Below are 12071 nucleotides of genomic sequence, written 5' to 3' on the forward strand. Positions count from 1 at the left end.
CGGGATTTGCTTACAAGAATTCAAAGAGTTTTAAATGGCTCTTACATGATTTGATTTAGAAAAGGGGGTGGTGAGGAACAGAGTGTCTGAGTTAAACAGACCACTCTTACCCAGTCCAAAGATCAGGGCTTGATCCATCACCGTTATTTATCTCACTGCCCCATCCCAGCTCAGAACCTGGCTATATGCAAATCAGTCTGTCCCTGGCCCAGTGCATCATGGGAACAGGGCAGACTAAACTACCAAGCCAATTCTTCACCAGAAAGGAGACAAGCTACCGGGGACCGGTTTCTGGCATTTCAGCCTTCTTCGGCCCGGCTTGCTTGAATCCTGATGGAGCAGTGAGAAAGGGACTCATGTCTGAGTATACCCTGCCACACCTATAGTGGCCAAAAACGATTTAGAAAAGGGGGTGGTGATGAACAGAGTGTCTGAGTTAAACAGACCACTCTTACCCAGTCCAAAGATCAGGGCTTGATCCATCACCGTTATTTATCTCACTGCCCCATCCCAGCTCAGAACCTGGCTATATGCAAATCAGTCTGTCCCTGGCCCAGTGCATCATGGGAACAGGGCAGACTAAACTACCAAGCCAATTCTTCACCAGAAAGGAGACAAGCTACCGGGGACCGGTTTCTGGCATTTCAGCCTTCTTCGGCCCGGCTTGCTTGAATCCTGATGGAGCAGTGAGAAAGGGACTCATGTCTGAGTATACCCTGCCACACCTATAGTGGCCAAAAACGATTTAGAAAAGGGGGTGGTGATGAACAGAGTGTCTGAGTTAAACAGACCACTCTTACCCAGTCCAAAGATCAGGGCTTGATCCATCACCGTTATTTATCTCACTGCCCCATCCCAGCTCAGAACCTGGCTATATGCAAATCAGTCTGTCCCTGGCCCAGTGCATCATGGGAACAGGGCAGACTAAACTACCAACGGTGTTGGATCTAGCCCTGATCTCTTGACTGGGTGAGAGTATTCTGCTTAATTCAGAAACTCTGTCCATCACCACCCCTTGTTGTTAAATATTTTGTCCACCCTAAGCGTGGAAGGGTATACTCAGATGTGAGTCCCTTGCTCATTGCACCATCAGGATTCAAGCAAGCCGGGCCGACGACGGCTGAAATGCCAGAAACCGGTCCCCGGAAGCTGGTTTCCTTCCCAGTGTAAGAATTGGCTTGGTAGTTTGGTTTGCCCTGTTCCCATCATGCACTGGGACAGGAACTGACTAATTTGCATATAGCCAGGTTCTGAGCTGGGATGGTGCAGTGAGCTAAAAAACGGTGTTGGATCTAGCCCTGATCTCTTGACTGGGTGAGAGTATTCTGCTTAATTCAGAAACTCTGTCCATCACCACCCCTTGTTGTTAAATATTTTGTCCACCCTAAGCGTGGAAGGGTATACTCAGTTGTGAGTCCCTTGCTCATTGCACCATCAGGATTCAAGCAAGCCGGGCCGACGACGGCTGAAATGCCAGAAACCGGTCCCCGGAAGCTGGTTTCCTTCCCAGTGTAAGAATTGGCTTGGTAGTTTGGTTTGCCCTTTTCCCATCATGCACTGGGACAGGAACTGACTAATTTGCATATAGCCAGGTTCTGAGCTGGGATGGTGCAGTGAGCTAAAAAACGGTGTTGGATCTAGCCCTGATCTCTTGACTGGGTGAGAGTATTCTGCTTAATTCAGAAACTCTGTCCATCACCATCCCTTGTTGTTAAATATTTTGTCCACCCTAAGCGTGGAAGGGTATACTCAGATGTGAGTCCCTTGCTCATTGCACCATCAGGATTCAAGCAAGCCGGGCCGACGACGGCTGAAATGCCAGAAACCGGTCCCCGGAAGCTGGTTTCCTTCCCAGTGTAAGAATTGGCTTGGTAGTTTGGTTTGCCCTGTTCCCATCATGCACTGGGACAGGAACTGACTAATTTGCATATAGCCAGGTTCTGAGCTGGGATGGTGCAGTGAGCTAAAAAACGGTGTTGGATCTAGCCCTGATCTCTTGACTGGGTGAGAGTATTCTGCTTAATTCAGAAACTCTGTCCATCACCACCCCTTGTTGTTAAATATTTTGTCCACCCTAAGCGTGGAAGGGTATACTCAGAGGTGAGTCCCTTGCTCATTGCACCATCAGGATTCAAGCAAGCCGGGCCGACGACTGCTGAAATGCCAGACACCGGTCCCCGGAAGCTGGTTTCCTTCCCAGTGTAAGAATTGGCTTGGTAGTTTGGTTTGCCCTGTTCCCATCATGCACTGGGACAGGAACTGACTAATTTGCATATAGCCAGGTTCTGAGCTGGGATGGTGCAGTGAGCTAAAAAACGGTGTTGGATCTAGCCCTGATCTCTTGACTGGGTGAGAGTATTCTGCTTAATTCAGAAACTCTGTCCATCACCACCCCTTGTTGTTAAATATCTTACATGATTTGGCCTTGTGGAAACATGTGGTAGAAAGCGAGAAGTCTTTTATCGTATGTAACATATTTTTCAAAACGATGGAGGTTTTCTTTCAGAAAGTGGTGGGCTGAAAATATTAACAGCACAGCAGAGTGTAAGCTGTTCATAGGACATCCTTCGACGTCATGGAACGTAAGTTAATTTTAAGGAGTTTTGAATTCTGATTTCTTATGTTGTATGGGTTTTTTAAACACAATCATTTTGATTGTGTTTTTTTTCCCCGCTGTTACATGATGAATACCTTCAAGTCACTGATTTTAGTGAAATTTGATACATTCTGAGAACAGCAAAAATAAACCATTCAACATGTATAATTAATTCTGTACTTTTTGTACTTATGATATACATTTAGAAATGTGTAGTAGACATGGAGAAGCTGAGGCTTCTGTAAGTGTCAAAGTTGTTGCATACAGTGCTGCACTTCTGGGTACTGTTTCATTTGGAAACCTGAGTAGGCCTCACCTCAAACAAACCTCTGGATAGGACACATCTTATTTGCATCCTGAAACAATCATTTAAAATGTTAGGGACAATTTTGTGATGGCTTTACACCTCTTTTGCGCTGCCATTGCATCACTGTTGTGAGACAGCAGCAGTGCAAAAGATGCACCATGTTCCAAAATAGGCTTCACTTCATCTGCATCAAGATACTGTTAGTTTAAAATATATATCTTTAGGACTGTGTAGGGGGCCTGGAGAAGCAGAGGCTTCTGTAAGTGTCAAAGTTGTTGAAAAACTGTTTGTCCTTCAATCTTTTCCCTTGTCTTTTCTAATTTTTAAATACATGTTTTAATATTTTTCAAATGTTTGTTCTCTCTTTCACAGATTGAAAGTATGAAAATAAAAAGTGAATAAGTTAACGACAATTATAAGGTAAATGTTTTGTACTCTTTTCGTTACATTTCTATCACATTCACCTACTATTAGTTCCACAGCTTCTATAGGGCTTCTGACTATAGGGCTTTAAACAAAGTTTAACTAAATGTGGCAATTTGGAGCTGTGCCCGTGGCTTTTAGGTCAATGCGCAAGTGCATTGACCTAAAATGCGTGTGCACATTACCAAATCGCCGTCTGTTCCCTCAGCCGCACTCCTCCCACACCTTTGAAGTGAAGCTTAGCTTCACTTCAAAGGCCCCGGCTGCTTCACACCCTCATGCCGCTCTCCCCACTCCGCCCCCTCCCCTGCCCGCCGTGTGCATTTCTCCTCCCCCCTCCCCACAGCAACGCCACTCACACACGCAACACCACTCACACACGCAACGCCACTCACATACGCAACGCCACTCACACACGCAACGCCACTCACACACGCAACGCCACTCACACATGCAACGCCACTCACACACGCAACTCATCCACGCAACGCCACTCATCCACGCAACGCCACTCATCCACGCAACGCCAATCATCCACGCAACGCCACTCATCCACGCAACGCCACTCATCCACGCAACGCCACTCATCCACGCAACGCCACTCATCCATTTGCAAAACCAAAAGGTCAAACTCTTCTATTGCGAGATCTATTGCATTTTCAATGCTTGATTCTTTTACTTCCTTATCTATTTTGTTTTTCACAATTATATCCTCTTCCATCTTTTCTTCGGTAAATAAATCTATTAAACAGCATCTCTGGTTTAGACCCTATAGCTGTCTTTCTTTTAACATTACTCTCTGTTTACTTCCCTTTTACTTATTTATTTATTTTTTAAAAATTTTTGGGGTTAGCTCCCGGTTCGCGTACCGGCGAGCGAACCGGAAAGCAAACTAAAAGAAATAGAGCTTGCCAGAGTGCTAAACATTCTAGCAATTTTTTTATAAAGGGGAGGTAGTTCTGAAAAGAACTCTTTTTTTATGTTTTTGTTGTTTTATATATTTTTTTACTTTTCTGAACATTATTTGTTTTTTTTGTATTTTTTGAACAATTTTATGTTTTTTTTTGTTTTTTTGGAAGGGAAAGAACAAAAAACAGGCATTGAAACGGGCTCAACAGGAGCAAAAAAATTTTTGGGGCGTTTAGAGCACTTGTGATTTTCAAATGCTCTATTTACTAAGTTAATGCTCATATTGGCACATGAAAGTAAGGTACCGCAATATAAACAGACAATCTTCATGTGCAAAAAGTTTTCCTGGATGTTTGGCACTGTTTCCCGTGCCTCTGGCCCTGACAGAGATATCTGTGCTGATGTCCTGGCCACAGAAGTTGGTGGGTTGTCTTGCAGGTCACGCATCTCTGCCCGGCTATAATTTAGAGGATGCCACTTCTGCATGTGACGGTGCATAGTATAGTTGCCATAACTATACTTCTTATCTGTGCCTCTAGATAAGTTCTGTTTGCATATTAGGCACGTCACATACCGAGCATTAACTTTTTTCTCTCCTGCAGGAAATGAAAAAAACTGCCAAATAAAACTATTTTTTTAATGAGATACCCGGGGCAACTCTTCTAAAAATTGTGGTGCCTGTTCTTCCTCTTCCTCTTCTTCATCCTCTTCCTCCTCTGTGTTGGCAAGGAACTGTGGAGGTGGTCCTCTCTTCCTATGAGGAGGTGAAGGTGGTGGTGGTGGGGGTCCACCAGCTGAAGCTACTAGTGAAGCCATTTTCCACTGTGCAAAGTAGGTCTTCCTTTCACAAAGTTGAAAGTCAGAGTGAGAAAAAAGGTGGGGGCTTTCATCATTTGGGAAAAAAATAGTTCTAAACCAATGAAAAGTGTTATTGTAAGGTCACCTGACCTAGTCTTACATCATTAGGAAACCAAAAGTGAAATGAACCAATGAAAAGTTTTATTAACAAGTCACATGACTTATGTTACACGCTGTGCACCGCGCTCCGGATCGCTTCCGGAAAGCTGCGTTTCGCGCCTCTGTTCGCGGTCCGGAGCACTTCCGGGTGCGCTAACGCGGCGCGTCATAAGAAGCATTATGCGGCAACGTGATATGTCGCGCTTCCGCGACACGTCACGATGTTGATTTCTAACGCGGCAGTTGCGCAAACGGAACGTTTACCGGTTAGCGGACCGGGTCGCAGCATCAAATTGAGCTAACGGAAAGCTTCCCGGTTCGCGAACCGGGAGCGAACAAAAAAAATATTTACAAAAATTTATTAATAAACATATCAAATATATTTTTGGATTTAAAGAAAAATACATTTTACAGCTACAGATATTAGCTTTTAAAAAAACAATGAAATTCACTGAAAAAACATAGGTTATAGACCATATATAGTTAGGAATTAGCATTTACAAAACCTTGAAAATTCACTGAAAAAAACATAGGTTATAGACCATATATAGTTAGGAATTAGCATTTACAAAACCTTATTTTACTCACACAAAACCATTGAAATGTCACACACCCGCAATCCACTGCTGATCATGTCACATATTACATCATTCATGACATGATTAGTGACATCACTGATGACATCACTGGTGACATCACTGATGACATCTCAAATGACATCACTGATGACATCACTGATGACATCTCAAATGACATCACTGATGAAATCACTGACAACATCTCATTTGACATTACTGATCACATCACTGATGATATCATTCATGTGATAATACGATGAACCTCCTCAGACTCTAATATAACCTTAGATACAATCAGTGTAAACAGACACTCACAGATTGTCACTCATCCATGGAATTACTCATACACCTAGTCAGTCATGCAAAGAATCAATCACACCTCCATTTCCTCAACTATACAGTTATACACACCTTACTTAATCAAACATAATCAAACATATACTAACACATATTTACTCTCTTATACAATCCCTGATACAAGTTCACAATGATCCATACAGCCACTCACACATTCACTGGCTCTTATGCACAGTTATTTATATATGTCAACTCTCACATGTACTGTGTTTTACATATGTACTTACTTTGACATGTAGCACTGAGATATCCATTCACTCACCAATACACTCATGCACACAGTCAACTGCCCATACAGCTGTTTCCACATGCACTTTTGAACCCATACATCTAGTGAATCAACTGCTCACACATCTATGCACATAGTCACACACCTCACAGCCACCCACACACACACTCACTCTCTCATACAAATACTTGGGCAACCTATCATTTACCCATATACTTAATCATAAAGCTACTGATCAACATAAGCAGCAGTTTACAGAACAACAGATATAATGATGCACAAATTAAGACAGTTTAGTCACTAACCCATGCACTCAGTGAGACACATTTAATCACTCACTCATACAGTCAGTCATGCACCTACTAAATCCTTCATCCAGACACTTATACATCCACTCATTCTTCAATATGTAAGACACATTTTGACATTTCAGAAACATACAGTCACTGGATGTTGTCATCAGTGATGTCATCAGTGATGTCATTTGAGATGTCATCAGTGATGTAATCAGTGATGTCACTGATCATGTCATGAATGATGTAATATGTGACATGATCAGCAGTGGATTGCGGGTGCGCGATATATAGTTAGTGCAACTAACTATATATGAAATTTCAATGGTTTTGTGTGAGTAAAATAAGGTTTTGTAAATGCTAATTCCTAACTATATATGGTCTATAACCTATGTTTTTTTCAGTAAATATATATATATATATATATATATATATATATATATATATATATATATATATATATATATATATATATATATATATATATTACCTACTGGCAGTCGCCAGTAGGTATATATAGTTAGGATTTTTTCTCTATGGGACTTTTTTTTAAATTCTATGTCTAATAACTTTGGCGTTTGTGGACAGAATCGGCTGAAATTTTCTGGAAAATGGCACATTTTGTTTCTGAGCAGCCCCTCTGGGGGCCCCGGTGACTTTTGTAGAATCTTCAAGGCTGAGGGGACGCTTTTGGGAATGGGGTCCATGCCCTAGCAGTCAAGCGTCCGAGTTCCAAGGTGTCCCAGGGCCATTTTAGTGGGCCAGGCCTAAATCCGAAGAGCCGGCCGCCATTTTGAGAGTCCTGTGGCAGCCGCCTATCGCTGCACTGCAAGAGTGGGCGCAATTCAAGTGGATGGTGGGTGAGACGCTGTAGCCGCAAGAGCGGGCGCAAGTCAACTGGTTGCGTAAAGCGCTGGGAGGTACCGGAAAAACCTCCACCTGGGGAGGTGGGGGAGGCTCGTTCACGCCGCCTCTCCCTTCTAGTGCATCCCACTCCGTTTCCTGGTGCAGGAATATGTGATGGTCGGGCTAGGGCACCGCAGGACGTGTCTTCAGGCCGAACGGATTGTGGGACAAGGTCCAGAATGGAAGAGTCACCAAAAGGCAAAAAGTTCCGCTTGACCCGGCCGCCTATGTCGGGGGCGATCTCAGGCCATACCAGGGCAACAAGACTTGGGGAGGGGGTCGGAGCCAAGCGCCCTGTCCGAGTCCGCGCCATCACACCGCCCCTCGGGGGCCTCCGTCAAGCGGTTTAGGGAGGCACCGCATCACATTGTTTTCAAATGCAGTCAGGTCCACAAACGCCCCCCACTTACTTTGAGAATAGTGAAGCTGCAGCAGGTGCAAATAAGCTTCAGACAGTGTTACAAGCGCTGCTCAGAACTCTGAACTATGGCACCCAACATCCAGGACTTATGCCATTTGTGCAAGGCAGTGACATCGAAGCAACTCAGGGACCAAAACCATGAACGTACACTCATGTATGAAAATCTTACTATTGATGCTTGACTGAGGCCAAGGAGATCAGAGTGCATGAGTCTCATGCTCGATCGATTGAGCTAGCCGGATCGGGCAACAAAAAGTATAAAATAGTTATGTAAATAGTTATTTAATAAAATGTTTTACCCTGTTACTTTGCTGGTGTGTTGTATATATTTATAATATTTGCATAGGGTTTGTCGTTATTTTGGGTGGGGTGGGTGGCGGAGCTGAGCTGTCTTGCAGCCATCATGGTGTGGAGCTCAGTTCATCTCACTAGTTTCGTATTTCTCATGAGGGGTTGTTGTTAATGTTTCTATTTTAGCGAGGTCAAAAAGAGATCCCATTAGTGGCCTACTGATTTTGCTCGATTCCTTTAGTTTTTTTAAACGATTTTTCACTATCTGCAAAGACTAAACAGAGTATTGCGACTCTGTGCTTGTTTGTAAATAGAGAATGAACCAAAGAGAACCAATTCTAAAACAGTAAATGCTTGGATAACAATCAATCAAATGGAGAGAGAAGCAGGCACGACGGATTACAACGGGGGCAAAGGCCTGCGTTAACTACCCTTCACTATCTGCAAAGAGAGAGTACTCCTAGGAGAAAAGAGGGGGGGGGGCAGCGTTCAAAGCACATCAGCGTGCATAAACACGAAAATGTTTTTACCTATCACGTACTTGACATTCGACAGCTTTTGATATTTGCTATTAAAAAACCATTGAAATTCACTGAAAAAACCATAGGTTATAGACCATATATAGTTAGGAATTAGCATTTACAAAACCTTAATTTACTCGCACAAACCATAGAAATTTGCATATATAGTTAGTTGCAATAACTATATATCGCGCACCCGCAATCCACTGCTGATGATGTCACATATTACATCATTCATGACATGGTCAGTGACATCACTGATGGCATCACTGATGACATCAACCAGTGTTTGTATGTTTCTGTAAAGTTAAAATATGTCTTACATATTGAAGAATGAGTGGATGTATAAGTGTCTGGATGAAGGATTTAGTAGGTGCATGACTGACTGTATGAGAGAGCGATTAAATGTGTTTCACTGAGTGCATGGGTTAGTGACTAAACTGTCTTAATTTGTGCATCATTATGTCTGTTGTTCTGTAAACTGCTGCATGTGTTAATCAGTAGCTATATGAGTAACTATATGGGTTATTGATTGGTTGCCCAAGTATTTGTATGGGAGACTGAGTATGTGTGTGGGTGGCTGGGAGGTGTATGACTTTGTGCATAGATGTGTGAGCAGTTGATTCACTAGATGTATGGGTTCAAACGTGCATGTGAAAACAGCTGTATGGGCAGTTGACTGTGTGCATGAGTGTATTGGTGAGTGAATGGATATCTCAGTGCTACATGTCAAAGTAAGTACATATGTAAAACACAGTACATGTGAGAGTTGACATATATAAATAACTGAGCATAAGAGCCAGTGAATGTGAGAGTGGCTTTGTGAATCATTGTGAACTTGTATCAGAGATTGTATAAGAGAGTAAATATGTGTTAGAATATGTTTGAATTAGTAAGGTGTGTATAACTGTATAGTTGAGGAAATGGAGGAGGGATTGATTCTTTTCATGACTGACTAGATGTGTGAGTAACTCCATAGATGAGTGACAATCTGTGAGTGTCTGTTTACACTGATTGTATCTAAGGTTATATTAGGGTCTGAAGAGGTTAATCGTATTATCACATGAATGATATTATCAGTGATGTGATCAGTAATGTCAAATGAGATGTCATCAGTGATAGCATGAATGATGTCATCAGTGATGTCACTGACCATGTCATGAATGATGTAATATGTGACATCATCAGCAGTGGATTGCGGGTGCGCGATATATAGTTATTGCAACTAACTATATATGCAAATTTCTATGGTTTTGTGCGAGTAAATTAAGGTTTTTTAAATGCTAATTCCTAACTATATATGGTCTATAACCTATGGTTTTTTCAGTGAATATATATATATATATATATATATATATATATATATATATATATATATATATACACCACAGGTTTGACGAAGATCTGCCTGCGCCTCCTTTTGATGGCGGGCCTCGACGGGGTTTCGTCTCACCCCAGTCAATCCAAGAACACGCTGTCTCAAACTCCTCACAAGACAACAAGTCGAGGCCCATTTTGCATTTCAATTGAATTTATTTAGGCAACAACATCCAACGCGTTTCGCAGCCTTCGCCGCTTGCTCACGAGTGACAGGTTTGTGTTTTACCAATAACGATATATACAAAAAAACTGAAACTTAGTCATGTGACTTACAATAAAAAGTGAAATCAGACTCTCAAATTTAACTTTCCTTCATGTCAGATAATACACTGAGTGAAAAAGGACACTAGTTACACCTTCTAACCATCGGTTTAAAGGATGAAGAGTACCCTCAAAAACTCAATGCATTCGGAGGTGCGGTATATATGGTTCATCCGCCCGCATTGTAGTTATGGCAGTTATCATCGGGTTGATCTTCTATTTGTAAGCTGCCAGCCTCGCCCGAGGCACCTCTGGATTATATGGTGCAGTGTCCAGAGATATGAGGGTTTCCCCACTAAACACAGTGCGAAAAGAAAAACAAAAAAGTGAAAAAGGTGATGTGCAAAAATTGGTTAAAAAAGGGAAAATTACCCCAAGGATTTATTTAGGGGGTATATTTTCTCTATAGTTTAAAAAAAGAACTGTACTTTACGTAGACCAAGTTACTGGGTCTATAAGTATTTAGTACAAATGCGTCGACATGTTTCAGCTCCTTGGGCCCGAGGGGTCTATGGAGCCTTCGTCAGGACTTGTACAAAAGACAAAACACACAAACATAGAAATTGTACTCACACTATTTGTGCAGTATCAGATTGTCATTTTTCGAATTCTGAAAGAGAATAGCATATTACTACACAGATACATTTTGATCACTGTACATTTTCTTTGCATTAGGGGGGAAAAAATTTAAACCTTGTTTAGTTGTGAAACAGGTTTAAGTCTGGCTCTGTTTTTTAAAAAGAGTATAGTATACAAGGACTTGTATACTATACTCTTTTTAAAAAACAGAGTATAGTATAGTATTCTTGTAGTCTTTCCTGATATTCTCGGTTCGATTTTTCAAAGCATGATTTAGAGCTTCTTTCGTATTGGTTCACATCACTCAGCTGCCTTAAGCCTTCTTTTACATATCTATCTCTCCCCCACACCACCACATTACCACCCTTGTCAGATTTTTTGATCACTATTTTAGGGTCATTCTGTAATGTCAACAAAAAGAGCAAGTCCGATACAAGGATTTAATATCTGTGGCAAATGTAAAGCTTGTAGACACAGTACCAACTGTAAATCAGTGAAGTTGTCAGCCAGCAGCAGTCCATTCAAAATTCTGAAACACCTGACATGCGAGACTGAATATGCAGTGTATGCCCTCAGATGCCCATGTAACTTGAGTTACATAGGGAGTACCATACATAAAGCAAAGAAAAGAGTACTTGAGCATCTGAGGGCTATAAACCACCACGACAAACAGTATCCAATTGCCCGCCACTTCTACAATGAGCACAACCAAAACACGAACCTATTATCATTTGTGGTACTAGATTGTATCCCTAAGAGAGAAAGAGTTGGTGACTGGGTGAGAGAATTGAGAAGATTGGAATCTAGGTTTATAATCAAATTCCAGAGACTCTTTCCATCAGGACACAATGCGGAAGAAGGGCTGGCATCTCACCTGGGAGAATAATGTGCTAGTGTTGATTTAGTTTTCAAATGAATTTTGCTGAATACAATGAAATCATGGAAATGAATGTTTTTTAATGATGAAGTAATGACATTAGGTGCAAAAATGTCGATGCTAAATTTTCATGGGTATACTCACTCATTTTTCAGGTCACGCAAGAATCTTTTGCATTCCAGAGTG

Source organism: Lissotriton vulgaris, chromosome 4_1, assembly GCF_964263255.1.
Source record: "Lissotriton vulgaris chromosome 4_1, aLisVul1.2, whole genome shotgun sequence".
NCBI lineage: Eukaryota > Metazoa > Chordata > Amphibia > Caudata > Salamandridae > Lissotriton > Lissotriton vulgaris.